The following is a 15,649-nucleotide window of genomic DNA, read 5'->3' as shown; positions in this document are numbered from 1 at the left end:
TCTTTTAAGTAAATAAGTAATAAGCAAGGGATGATGCCTTTCATGTTGCTGGTTATATAAATCTTTCAACTACACATTTTGTGTGGTCAACTTAAACATAAGTTCAGGTCAAGGAATCACAGAATCCAATATGTTCATGTTTTTTAGTCCATTATGTTCAGTGTAATTACCTCTGAATTATGTAAACACATTTCCAACTTTATTTTAGTTCAGGTTTCTATGAAACAAAGCAATGGAAGCAGCGTTTTAGAAGCTATGAGTGCTATAGGGCAAGGACTAAGCACGGGTTTGATGACTGGACAAAGCCTCCCCCCTGCTTTAATTCAAAAGCTCAGAGAAGGATTCTCTGCACATATCTATGTACTGTACTAGGAAATGTTAGAGTGGTTACTGAGGCCTTAAAAATTGCACTGAGGTCAAAACAGTCATCATATGAATCTACCCAGAGTATCTAATGAAAAAATGAAAAACAAAGGCAAAAATTACTCAGAAAGTTAAAAGCATTTTATCACATATGTAGGAAAGAACAAGTCATTTGAGATATAGAAATTGTTTTGATTTTTGAAATAAGCTATAGGACAAAGGGTAAATTTTTCAGAGGGAATGTGTAGTATTTTTTAAATTGAATTTATGGCATATTATAAAATCAGGTAGGCTTTTAATCCAGGGACAAAGAGTCATTTTGAAAGGCTACATATAATAATCTCTGAGAGACATTCATTTAAGTCTGATAGTTTCAAGGTTTAGTAGTGTAAAAATGAACTGATTCTTATCTAATAACTCACAAGTTAGAAATTTTGTAAATACAGAATAAGTTTTAGAAATTAAATTTTTGTAATTTTTGCCTTATTTTATCATTTTACTTAATTTGTACCCTTTTGTCTAAAAAGGTGGAAGGTAGTATACAGATTAAAACAATGCAGGAATGTATGCAGGTGTAAATAGGTAAAATAGAATAAAGCCTATTTAATGGACCCACAAACACATTCTCACAGATACACACACAAAGTATATTTGCTTAAACACCAGAGATTACTGGAATTTGTAGATCTAAATTTTCTGGGGTACCTGACTGGCTTAGTCAGTAGAGCATGTAACTCTTGATCTTGGGGTTGTAAATTTGAGTCCCATGTTGGGTGTGGAGATTATTTTTTAAAAATAAAATTAAAAATCTTACATTTTCTGACATTATAAAAGAGAGACATTGAATATATTACATATTATTTTCCATAGATAAATCATATCCATTGATCTGTCAAAAAAAAAAAAAAAAAAGCTTAGCTACAATTCAACAAGAAATTATCCCATGGAAAGTTAGAGAGAGAGAGAGAGAGAGGACCCTACCACAAATATTTTTACAAAAGATTTATAACAACATAGCAATAAAAACAAAACACTGTTCATCCAGACAGCTCTTACACTAATCATCTATAAAGAAAATACTAAGTGGAGCAATCACTCTTTTTAGTTATTTGTACCTTGAATTATAGCTTTAAAAAATTAAATAGGATTTGTTATATATTAGATTATTGTATCCAAATATGTGATATCTTAAAATTTAACACATAATTAATAGTCTAATCTGCTAATAGTTACCCAAGTAATACTCCATAAAACGTTTTGTAAGATCTAAACTTTAGAATTCTGAGTTAAAAGTGTAAAGCTTCTACGGCTTTTATTAAACTAGCAAAGCAAAAACCGTAAGAGGACAGAGGAGAGGATTCAGATTTAATGGAGATCAAGAAACCAAAGTTTTGTCCTTTTATGGCTGCATGATATTCCATTATATATCTCACACATATCTTCCTTATCCATTAATCTGATGGGCATTTAGATTATTTCCATATCTTAGGATGTTTGGCAAAGGGGAGGGGAGTAGGAGAATGGGTAAAATGGGTGAAGAGAGTGGGAGATAAGGAATTCCAGTTATGGAATATTTAAGTCACGGGTGGAAGGTACAGCATAGGTAACACAGTCAATAATATGGTAATGGTGTTGTATGCTGACAGATGGCAGCTATACTTGTGAGCATAACATAATGTGTGGAAATGTTGAATCACTATGTTGTACACCCGAGATGAATGTAACACTGTGCGTCAGTTATACTTAAAAATAAGTTAAGAAGACAATCCCATTCTCATTTACTGTTGATGCCTGAAAACTCCCAATTAATGCCATTTTCTATCAATCTCTTCTTTTAAATTCAAATAAATCTAAGAAGATTAACACTTTCAGATGGCATTAGACATTAAGCCTAATATGATTTTTTATCCTTTCCTAAAAGGAAATAATTGGGATAATAATCTGGATATATACAGTTCCAAGTGTTCAAACCAGAAAATCTGCAAATATTCACCATGAAATTCAGTGCTTGGCAACTTTTCTTAGAATCCCTGGGGTCAAGTGTGTAACAAAGTAGGAATTGAAAAGATTAGGATCTTAAAGAATTAAAAAAAGAAAGAAAGAAAGAATGAAAATCTTCTAAATTCTTAAATAGGACATCAATTCCCACACATTATGTATTTTATATGTGTTCTAACGATGTCCTTGGATTATACCAGTGGAATAAGTTAATATATTTTTTAAAGCTTTTCCAAAAGAAACTTTCTGAGAATCAAGCAGGCCAAATGTGAAACAGATGTAAGATTATTGTGAATTATGCTTAACTCTCACTGTTTTTAGGTGGAGGAGTTCCATTGGAATGACACACCTACTCTTCCTGACCCTGATTCTTCTTTTCTCACAAGAGGAAGAGTTACTTATGTAATCTCATCTTTTCCTATCTTTATTTGGGATGATCCTGCTAAGGTCGTAGACACTCCACACTGCTGTTGTGTGCATGCTTTTCAGAGCCAGCCTTTGTATAACACAAGTTGGGTGAGGATCCCTGTCATTTCCCAGGCTTTCCTGACACTGGAGGGCCATTCCCTGTATTCCTGTGATTACAAAGTAGGAGACCCGTTAATCTAAATGCATAAAGATCATCTTTCAACCCAGACTTTAACAGTAATAATGGTAATTTGTTGGATTCTTATCCATGTCTTAGTTGATCCAAATTTGTGTAGGAAATATGGGCATCAAACCCACACACCTTAGGCATAGGGTGGACCCTTTAGTATCACAGTGAGTGAAAGTGGGAATCAAAATAAGGGAGAGGCCTTGAGTAGTTCCAGGACCTATCGCCATAAGCATTAACTTTAACAGCAGACATTTTAACTTGCAGTTATTGTACAATGCGGTTCACCTTTTTCAAGGTAAAATCTTGTGTTTTTACAGGTGGAATGGCTATTTTATATAAGCAGGAATAAAGATTTTGACTCCCAATGAGAGATGACCTTTGGTAATACAAGTACAAGCTGGTTTTATACTACAAACTCTGGAGCTTATCTTGAAATTCTTGGGCAGAGCTTTACTAAAAACTGAAGCTTCAGGAAGATTACATTTAAATGGAAATAAACATTTCAGTCTCATTAAAGTGTCTCCTTAAAAAGAAGATAATGATGAGGCTTACTTATTTACTGTGTTTCTCAGTCTTGTGGGTAAATTCTGGAAGTGGAGTTCTTTAAATAACAGCCTCTGGAGAGAGACAGCCTGAGTTCAAATTCTAGTTCTGTCATTTTGAACTGTGACCTTGGGCAAATTATGAAGACATGTTATTTTCCTCATCTTTAAAATAGAAATGATGATAACAATATTAAATACCTTTAGGGCTGCTTGGAGAGGAGTTAAGCCACAGATGCACTTTAAAAAGTCACAAATAGATAAGCACTAGCTATTACCATTTTACTTAAACTAGAGAAAAATAGGTAAGTTTTATTTTAACAGTTCAAGAAAACATTAAGAAAAACTATACAGGGATTTGGTTCAAAATGGAGGCATAGGGAAATCCCAAACTCACCTCCTCCCATGAACACAAAAAATCTACAGCTATATATGGAATATCTTCCACTATAAAAGTCCTAAAAAAAACTAAATTAGCACCTCTTAAGCAAAGGGCAAAAGATTTCATTGAGACCAAGTAGACGAGGCACAGACAGGCTCTTGCCAAAAACCTCATTCCAGGCATGGTGGTTCACAATCAGAAGCAATGTCAGCAGCACTCTGAGGAGTGAGGGGTTTATTCCCCCACATTATGAACAATAACCCTTGGATCTCACACCAGAGAGGAGTCCCCAAAATGTTCGGCATTGGCTTTGGTCCCCAAAAACTGAGTAGTACTTCCAGGAGAATGAGACAACTATAGGTTACAGAGAACCCTCTCTCAAAAGGCTTATACACAGAGATTTACCCCAGAATTCAGAGCAAGAGCCACAATTTGAAATGCAAGACCATAGATACGTGAGGAAGACCCTCTTATTAATCTAAAAGCAACTGCTGGAGAGACAAGAAACTCTTGGGACCTTCTCCAAAAACAGAAGTCTTGGTGGGTACCATTTTGGTCATCTCTTTTTAACCTGTAAGGACCACTGGGCATGCTCTGTACCCATCAGCCATAGCCAGAAGGCACATACAGTCCACATAGGGGATGCCCCTTGAATAGCTGATAGTGGTGGTGGGATCGGGGGATGAATTGGGTTCTGAGTCACATAGGTCATCATCTACACTAGGCCACTCCTTCAAGACTGAGAGAGGCAGCTGTGTCACTTACTACATAGAAACAAACACAGACAACCAGGCAAAATGAAGACATAGGGGAGTATATGTTCCAAACTAAAGAATAAGACAAAACCTCAGAAAAAGATCTTAATGAAATGGGACATAAGCATGTGTAAAGATGCTCAATGCCACTCATCAGGGAAATATACATTATTAGGGAAAACCACAATGAAATACGGCCTCACAACTGTCAGAATGGCTAGTACTTTTTGGTACTCAAAAAGCAAGAAATAACGAGTATAGGAGAAGATGTGGAAAAGAGAATCTTTGTACATTGTCAGTGGGAATCTAAATTTGTGTAACTACTATGGAAAATAGCATAGAGATTACTAAGGAAACTGAAAATAAAGCTACCATATGATCCAGTTACTGCACTTCTGGGTATCTATCAAAGAAAACAAGTCACCAATTCAAAAAAATATATGCACCTTTATGTTCTTTGTAGAATTATTTAGAATAGCCAAATATGGAAGCAACCAAAGTGTCCATGAATAGATAAATGGATCAAAAAACATGGTGCATGTGTGTTTATACACACACATTAAACTACTACTCAGCCATAAGAGAAGTGCAATCTTGCCATGTGCATCAACACGGATGGAGCTTGATGTATCATGCTAACTGAAATCAATATTACATGATTTCACTTGTAAGCAGAATCTAAAAAAAAAAACAAAAAACAAAACCCAGACTCATACATACAAATAACAGAGTGGTGATTGCCAGAAGGGAAGAGGTTGCAACAAAACAGCTGAAGGGGGTTCAGGATGAACACACCTCTGTTTACGAAACAGTAAGTCACCACGTATAGCATGGTAAACACAGCATATAGCATTTTATTAACTTTGTATGGTGACAGACGGTAACTAAACTTATGGTGATCAGTTTGCAAAGCATACGGATGTCCAATCACTAGGTTGTACATGGGAAATCAATGGAATATTGTTTGTTAATTATATTCCAATTAAAAGAGTGTACAATTTTTGTGGATATAGGACTACTGTCATTATATTTTAAGTGCCATTCAGAATTGCCCTCAGGGACAACAGAAAGCAGCACTGAATAACTAAATTTAAGTGCAATGAATTTTAGTCATCATCTCACACATAGTCTTGAGTTGGGATTCAATCTGTTAATTCACCAAGTTCTGCCCATGGGTTAAGATTTCAAAGACCCAACATTCATCCAAATTAATAAATGATCTTATTAATAAAATAGAAATAGGAGTTTCTAATTCTTACTAGGCTGTAGATGCATCTGCAGGAACACTATTCCCATGTTATTAAAAAAAGTAAACCCTAGACAAAATAAAACTCATGCTTTTTTACAGGGCTAGTAGAAAGGTGGTAGGCAAGTCTTGATGTGCTGAATTCTAGAAAGAATTCCTTCATTGGTAAGCAGAGAGCCAGGGAAGTTTTCATCCCTGGAGATAAGTGTACATGTCTGAGAACTGTTGTACTTGTCATAGACACAGAGATAACAGCAATAATATAAAATGAACCAAGTCTTAGCAGACAATATGGGATAGCAGGTTGGACTAGAATCTTGAAGAGATATAAACACAAAACAATAACAATAAAGTCAGTCCTCCCACCTCATCTCCCACATGGCTGAAATTACAATAAGAAAGCAGATGGGAAGAATAAATGTTTAGGAAACAGCAATGATTTGATGAACATTCCCACAGTGGCTGAATCCAGGGGCCCAGCCAGAAGAAAATCTGAAAGTGAACCCAAAATAATTGAAACAGTAGATAACCTTTTTCTGCTTAAACACAGATACATTTAAAAATATGAAAGCTTAGAAGAATAAATACTGAGCTAATCAAAGGTGAACTCAATCTAACTAAAGACACAAACTGAACTACTCTACTCACTGTAAATACCAAACAGTACACAGGAAAAAAAAAAAAACTGTATCCCATGAAAATAACAAAATAAGATAAAAATAAACACCAATTCTTACTGTTTCGTTACATACAAAATAAGAAAAATTTAAAAATTTGCAGAGAAGCTGGACAATGTGTCCCATAATCAGAAAAAAAAGTCAATAGAAGCAAAACTGCAGATGACGAAATTATGAGAATCAGTAGACAAGAACTTAAAAAAAACACTACAAATATTTTGAAGAATTTATAGGAAAAGATGGCTGTAAATGGGTGAGGAGACAGATCCTCCATTTGTATTCTGAAATAAACAAGAACAAGAATGAAGTAGTAGAAATGAAAAAATACTAGTATTTACTGGATGAATTTCAACAAATTAGATATTGCAGAACCATGGCTAAATTAACTTGGTAACAAGTAAATAGTAGAATTATTATTATTGTAAATTAATCACAGAGGAAGTAAGATTTAAAAAAAAATTAATGGAGTATCTGTATCTGTGTGAAATGTCATGTAGCCTGTGTATATTTGTAGTCCTCGAGTGACAGGAGTGAAAGAAAGAATAGGCAGAAAATATACCTGAAAAAAAAATAATAAAACTTACCTGAAGAAAATGTCAAATCTTATATTCAAGAATCATAGACAAATCCACAAGGAAGAATAAAAAATAAAAGGACACAAAGACAATTCACAATTAGGTTGTTGAAAATGAAAGATAAACTCGTATTTTATAAATAGCAACATAAGACAGACAAAATATATTTAATGGAATAAGTAAAAGGATGGCTGGCCTCTCATCCAAAAATAGTATAGCCGTAAAACAAGGAACTAAATCATTCATGTGCAGAGCAGAAACACCATCAAAAACCAAAGACCAAACCAAAAAAAAAAAAAAAAAAAAAGAGAGAGAGAGAGAAATAGAGGAGAAAAATAAAAACCAGTCAGAATAGAATTCTACATCCAGTCAAATTATGATGCAAAAGTGAAGCTATGAAGCTGAGAGAGACTGAGACCAGCAGACCACCACCAAAATTTGGTGCTGAAAACAGGAACACCCGCTGACACACTGCATACACAGTATGAATTTTATGGATCTAGGCACAGATACAAGACGATGGATGCGAATGTGTTGATTGTAGACTAAGACGGGAGAGATATGTTTACTAAAATGAAGGATATTTCAAAAGCTAAAAATACCAATTTCAAAAAGAAAAATCCTAAATATATGTTATTAACAAGGTTTTAAATGAAATGCAACTTGAGAATTAGAGACAAATGGAGGGGTGCCTGGGTGGCTCAGTGAGCTAAGCGTCTGACTTTGGCTCAGGTCATGATCCAGGGGTCCTGGGATGGAGTCTGGGCAGGGAGCCCATAATGGGCTCTGCACTGGGCTGGGCACCTGCCCCTCCCTCTCCCTCTGCTCTTCCCTCCCAGTCATGTGTATGCTCTCAAATAAATAAATCTTTTTAAGAAAGCCAAATAGACCAAAACTCAGTTATAATTATAGATTTTGACTGTTTTCCACAGTATTTAAAATAAGGGAGGAAGCATAACGTAATACTTCTATAATACTGTTAACCAACCTAACCTACTTACTTGTATTGAACTCTATAATCAACTTCAGAACACTTTGATCAAGTACAAGTGATAATCAAAAAAAGAAAAGAAATGCCAGGCCTCAAAATAAATCTCAATAAATTCAAAAGAATTGAAATCACATTGAGTATGTTTTCCAATCAAGAAAGAATTTAGTTAGAAATCAAGAGCAAAAAATACATTACCACCCCTCCCCCAACAAATGAAAAGAATAACCATGATCTTCTAAATAGCTTCTTGGATCAAAGACCTCAAAAGGCAGGTGAAAAAAAAAATTTTAAACTGACTGATAATATAAACCCAGTATGTCAATATTTGTGGTATGCAAGTAAAGCAGTCCTTAGAGAAAAATTAATAATTGTAAATGCTTATATAATTACAAAAATCAAAAAGCAAAGCTTCTATCTTAGAACTGAAGAAAATTAAAGGTTGGTAGAAGGAATAAAAGGATGAAAGGAAAAAGAATCCATGAAATAGAAAACAGAAAAGTAATGAAAATATAATAAAATTTGATGCTTTAAAAAACAATAAAATTTATCAATTTATTAAATTGATAAATGCTTATCATGAATGGATAGATGCACACAAGGAGAAAATACGAATTATACATACTGAGAATAGAAAAAAATACATCACTTCAAACCCTGTGTACCTGAAACTAATAATAAGGAAATGGTCCAAAGTTTTTGCCAGTAAATTCAATAAAAAGAACAAAAGTCATAGAAAGGCACAAATTACAAAAACAAATAAACAAACACACATACACCTGAAAAAGGACAATATCTTAATTGTACTACTTTTACTAAAGATACTAAATAAATAACTTCTAAGAGAGAAAACTACATGCCTACAGAGCTTTACTGCTTCATTATAGCAAACATTTAATGAAGAAAGGATACAAGTCTTACAAAAATTTCTTGGAAAACAGAAATGCAAGAATATTCCCAACTCATTTTATGAGATCCGTTTAACACACCAAAATCTGACAAGATTATAAGAAGGAAAAAACAGAATATTCACAAACACAGAAACTAAGATTCTACCTACAATATTAGCAAATCAAAAGCAAAAATATATTCAAATTAACATGCATCATATGACTGTGTCAGTAGGTGCAGAAAATCTTCGATGAATTCAATAACCATTTATGATTTTTTAAAAATGAGCAAACCTACACTGAAATAAGATTTCATCGAGATTATAGAGAGAATCCTCAAAAACCTACAGATATACATAATAAATTATACACAGCGGTATTATTCATTATACATAAAGAAATAGAGCAAACAGAGAATACCACTCAGGGAAAGAAAGAAAAAGGAGGCATGAAAGTCACAAATTTTACGCGGAGCGAAGTAGGGTAGACACGACAAAGTACTTCCTGCTTGATATAGCTGAAGCTTAAGAACAGACGCAGCAATGTTGTGTGATTTCAGGGCCACTAGTTCACTTTAGGGCATCAGAGATGGACCAGGGAGAAGCAGAGTGGGCTCTGTGGTGAGGGAATCGTCTATATTCGGTTTCAGGGGGGATTACACAGTGTGCCCATTTCCCAGATTTGCCATTTTTTTTTTTTGTTGCCAGAAGTTTACAATGTTAAAAACTGTACTTTTCCCTTTAAGTTCTATCTCGTTAAAAACTTCAAAACAGTAGCTCATTATAAACAAAATACAGCTTTTTTCTTGAAATGAGGCAGTTCAATAAGTCACTAAATTGACTGTAAACCTAGCAGTCAAGAATGTTGTTATTTTTTGAGAGTTTATTTATTTATTCATGAGAGACACACAAAGAGAGAGGCAGAGACACAGGCAGAGGGAGAAGCAGGCTCCTCGTGGGGAGCCTGATGCGGGACTCAATCCCAGGACCCCAGGGTCACACCCTGAGCCAAAGGAAGAGGCTCAACCACTGAGCCACCCAGATGCCCCAAGGATGTTATTTTTAAAAGCTGTTGCTCAAAAAATGTGTCGATCAGACTTAGGTTTACTTAGGAAATTGGGAGGAGCTGAGGCTGTTGGAAAAGTGAAAAACGAAAAAAGATGATTAAGAAGAACGATGGGAAGGTATTTCTTAGAAGACACATTAGGGCTTTAAAGGGTACTAAACCAATACTAATCTTGAGTTTCAAATTAGATACAGAAAAGGAGACACCAGACTTCTGAAAACAATTCTGGGAAACAAGGATTTTTTTTTTCTTTTTAGTTCTTCCTCCATCCGAGTGAGTAGGGCTCCCAGACATTTAACATAATGCTTAGAGAACAGGCCACAGTGACTCCTTCAGAGGAATCCAGAAGCGAGATCCTAAAATTTCAAAGAGGGACTGATATTTCGAGGAACCGAAAGACATACTTTGTAACTTGACAGCTCTACAAAGCATTTACAAATAAATTGTACATATTTTCGGGGAGTCACCAAATTCTGAAAAATTATTAAGTTTGAACATAGCATAGCAATTGCAGGTGGACCTGCTATTTGTGCCTGCGCCTTGGAGAACATCCTGAGAAATTTAAGGAATAGGCCTTTAACAGAAAGCAAAATATCGAAGAGCAACAAAAGGAAGGAAAATCACAATCCAGCCCTGGTTGTGTTGGCGCGTCGAGGAACAGGTCGCTTATCTCTGGGATGGAAGAGGTGTTTGAACAGTGAGTGGTTTTAGCCACGCTCAGAATTTTCACTGATTTTTGAAATCAGGAGTATGTAGGTGTCCCCATGAAATGTAATACTGCAAATTATGTTATTGTGACAGAAAAAAAAAAAAAAAAGGAAAGGAATAGAAAAGGTGGCACTCTAGTCCAGAAGTCTTCTTAACCCTCTCCAGGGCAGAAAAGGGGGTGGACCAAGTTCAGAAGCAGGTTGGTGCAATTTTGTGGAAACTAGTAATGGAACGTCACAGAAAACTGCTAAGGAGAGATCACCCCGCGACTTGTGACTGAGGTAGTTCCATTTCACAAAAGTCACTGGCAGCTGGGGAGTCAACGGATGAGGACGTGGCCGTTACCCAATCTATGGACACGGAGACATCTTTCTCCAGAAGTTGGGTTTCCCAGGATGCCCAATTCCACAGCAGGAGATAAGGATGTTGGCTCGCAGGGCTGGGGGGACCCAGAAACCGAGGACTCAGCGAGGTCAAAGCAAAGCCAGACATCTCCGTGTGCTTCAGGAGTGAGAGCAGGCCGGGCCACAAGCCCCAGTTTGGGCGGCCAGCCTTTCAGATTTAAAGACCTTGCAAGATGGCAGCCATGCCTCAGATTCCAGGGCCTGACAGAAGTGACAGCATGAGGAGATGAATTTTATGCCAAATCTGATAAATTGAGGTCACGCAAAGTAACACGTTGGGTGAGGAGTTATCTGATGGAGTTCTCCCCTCATGGACTCTGGACACGTGGCACACATGGCCCGGCAGCCCAGCTTCCAGTCACCAGGTGTGTGTTGGTCCCCAGCCACCCTAAGGACGGGTTTGGGTTGACCATTTTACTTGTGGTAACTGATTTGGGGGTTCTCACTTCTGCCACTGGGCACTGGTGGGGTTACTCTGTGTTTCCTGTTAGCTCCTTGTCTTCCTTAAAATTGAGGCTGAAGAGATCTGCGGGGCCCACCTCATCTTCTGCAGGCTGTTGGGCCTCCACCCATGTCCGGGGTGTTCACACCGGGGTTTGGCCACAAGAGGACCCCCCGGCTGCATCTGCTGGGATAAGACTGAGCAGAGCATGATGCTGGCACCGGAGGAGGGGAGGTTCGGCTGCTAATTTCCATGACCTTTTGACTTTAACACGCAAGATGGTAACCCCCAGTTCCGACTTGCTGCCAACGTGATGGGCCCAGCAGACAATGCTGGACAAAATGGAGGTGGGGGAAACCACATGCAGGGCACCGTGGCCTGACCTGCGGAGCCGCCGGGGACATCCACACCAACCAGTGTGACACACCGGAGCCCCGCGGGGCCCGCTGGCCATGGAGGGAACAGGCCTCCGCAAAAGGATGGCCAAGAAGACAAAAGTTAGGGAAACCCAGTCCATCACCAGCTGAAAGAGGAAGGCCCAGCTGTAGCCTCCCTGGGCTTACACTCCTCTCCACAGAGGAAAGGGGGGTATAGTTGGGCGAATTGCCATGACTGGACTGTGTGTGCTTCAACTTTTTCTCTACCTTGTTCTTGGACAAAAAGCCTCATCTGGTCTCTCCCCTTGGGTTTGTAGCCACGGATCCGCCATTGTTAGGGAAGGTGCGCCTAGCCCAGGCCGACTGGTTGGGAAAGGCTCTTGCGCGAGGCCTGGTGTTAGGCCACGCTGCCATCTGCCCAAGCTAACGCTACCAGGTAACGAAAGGGAGTTCTTGTTGTTTCCCCATCCGATTCCCTCTTCTCTGTTGGTTCGAAACATGGTAAGTGAAGAGGTGCGCTAACCGACCGGGCCTCACACTTTCACACAGCTGTGGAGGAGATGGGAGCAGAAACATCTGTCAGGGTGGAATGTAAGACCCTCGTGGTCACTGCAGAGACTGCCCCCCCCCCAAACAGTGTTGGAAGAAGTACAGATTGCTCATTTCTTTCTGACAATTCTGTAGAAAAGACATGGCGTAAGCGAAGATACTGAAGTTTATGCAGTTGACCTGGGCACCTGAGCATGCCACACACCTGAGCACCAGTGGAAATACCATCCTGCAGTTTCTGAAATTTTGAATCCTAGTGAAGTGTCAGTGGGGGAAAAAAAAAAAAGAGCAAAGAAGGGAAAGGAAGAGGGGGGAAGAGAATGGAAAGCAAGCAACACCTATGAAAGACGGAGGTCTGCCCTTTTTTTCCGAAGCTACGTGCTAGCATTTCAGTAATTTGCACAAGCGTCACCCAGTCCCATGGCCCAAAACATTTAAAACACCAACACACAGAACTGTTTTGAGAAGAAATCACAGCTACTGACGGGGAGAGCTAACATTCAGACCTGGAGTCGTGATCTTTCCATTAATTCAGGCAGATGGCAAGACCATCTCGTGCTCTCCTAGACTTCTTGCTCTTTTTCCCACAGTGTCTTAAGATGAGAACACTTATCTGTCATTTACGTTTTTCATCCTGATGGCAAAGAGCAACAGCTTTCTGTTGCCCAGCACACCTGCTATGAGAGCCAATAAGCCATTATAAACATAAAGCAAAAAGAGAGAGGGTTTCGACTTGAGACTATATGATTTTGTTCAAAGAGGTATAAATTTGCACCGAGACCAGCGTCAACTCTTGCTGTCCCCCAGTGGAGAAGGTGACATTTTAGCATATACCTACCATCTAGCCATTGTTTGAGATAGGTTTATTCTTTGTATTATGCTTTTTAGCCGAGTTTTTGCTATTTTCTGTTAAATCTTTCTCAAGAGACCGTTTCTGACCTGTTTGTCCTAGAGGGATGCCACTATTTGATCTAAGTTTCCATCTTTTCATATCACATTAAGACAATAGCCTACTAATGATGCCTATTTGATTAACTAAAAACATGTACCATATGGAGGAAATTGACAGCCAGGGTTTGTGATAATTGATTAGGAAGCTCACATCAATTGATGTAGTGTATCATTAATTCCCTTTTGGCACTGAACTGCCAAATAAAAGACAAGAGGAAGGCATTTAACAAACGAGCCAAAGTCGTGTATTCATTGTTCTTAAAACAGAAAACAGTCACATGTGGTCACAGAAATTACCATTAAAATTTCTCCTGGGGGGAAAAATATATTCTTTTGTTTTCTCTATTTAAATAAAATCCCAATCTCCCAGATTGTGCGTTTTATGAAATTTTCATCCACTCAGAGAGGACTCATTTCACATCTCATCTGTTCTGTGAATGAGATGAGAAAATGATGCGCACTTTTTCCTTTTTTTTTTTTTTTTTTTTCCTGTAACAGCATAAAGAATCCGTAGTGAATTGCACATTTACCATACAGGACGATCCATTCTGTCATTTGCAAAGTATTGACTCAGTGTAGTGCTCTTCTCCTTTGAATTCCGTACATATCCGTATAGCTCCACGACGATGCCATACCCTACATATTTATTTCAATAAATCATATTTCAGGCAGTCCTCAAATCCAAAAGCCAGAAACTCAAGCAAAGAAGGAAAATTTCAGTCTAAGACACTGTGACTCAAATTCAAGATAATACAAACCCTTGAAGCACTCTTTATTTTCATCTGCTGTGCTTAAAAACACCACTTTTCCAACAGTTAGTAGTTAGAATTTTCATCATAAAATACTCCCGTAAAAACTATTTAATTTTCCACTACAGGGAGGGAGGGTCTGATCTCTTATTAAACATTTTATGGAAAAGTCTAAAAGTGCTTTCAATTATTTATTGAATTGAAATCTAGGCCTTGGAAACTGCTGGCATTACACACACACACATACACATAATATTATCAGCCCACTGAGTGCCATTAGGTCATAAAGAGCTGCCGTAGCAACATCCCTCGTACAGCTGCTGGTGCTCATGCAACTTTTACTACAGTTATAAAGTCATTTATTACATTTTCTTTATGATGCTAATGCATTGCGGTCTGCTACTTTATTGTTCCCATTGTGATAAAGATTGAAATGTATGATATTGTGCAAAATACAGATAGATCCTTAATAACAAAGCCTGTTGCATTAAAAGTCTTAAATGCAAAAAGAAAAAAAAATCTTAAACGCACAAAGTCCATAAAAATATTAACAGGGGATGGATAGCACAAAGGAAATTTTTTTCTGGGACTTTTTGTCATTTTGTTTCAGTATTCCCTATAGAATTATTTTCTTAACTTTGCCAAAATATACGAAGAATGGTAGGATTATCTGACCTTTTTTTGTTGTTAATTACAATATCATCATTGCCGTAGAATGGAATTCGCAGCTTGCTAGGAAGAACTAGGACTATATAATTTCCAAACAAGCATATGAAAAGGAACAAAGTCATTAAAAGATAATAATGTCCATGGACCCAAAGGTACCCATAATTGATAATTACATCTTCCTCCAATTGTCTAAACTTAACTCTCTGTATGATACAATTGTACATAGAGAGAATGCACTTTTCTATTGAGGAGGAAAAAAAAATCCATTATGTTAATTAACTGCTCCCCTGCACTAAAGCTGATTTAGCAGTTGACACCTATAGCTCTGTAACTCAGAAGGGAAATTTGCTCCCAGACTAGAGCCCTCTAGAGCGATGGATCCTAGTGTTTGGATTAGACTCACAGTTATTTTCTCCATTTCTCTTCTCTATATTCTTTTTTCTTCCCCTTTACAACAACAACAACAACAACAACAACAAAAAGAATCTTCCAGAATCAGGGAAGTCCTAGGGAAATAATCATTTGCTTAAGTAATTCTTGAGACCGGACATCCTATATTTGTTTGAAGTATTTAATTTGCCCCGAAGAACAGTCACAATGAAGAAATATACACTGTTTAAGGAAAAGCTTAACATTCATTTCAATTATATTGAATTTTGAATTCATTTATAGTTTATGGTCAGCATAATTTATAAAATTGTTACAGCAATGGGATGGTAAA

This window comes from Canis aureus, chromosome 15 (genome assembly GCF_053574225.1).
Source record: "Canis aureus isolate CA01 chromosome 15, VMU_Caureus_v.1.0, whole genome shotgun sequence".
Taxonomy (NCBI): Eukaryota; Metazoa; Chordata; class Mammalia; order Carnivora; family Canidae; genus Canis; species Canis aureus.
The sequence above is the reverse complement of the archived record's forward strand: the minus strand, read 5'-3'. Positions refer to the sequence as shown.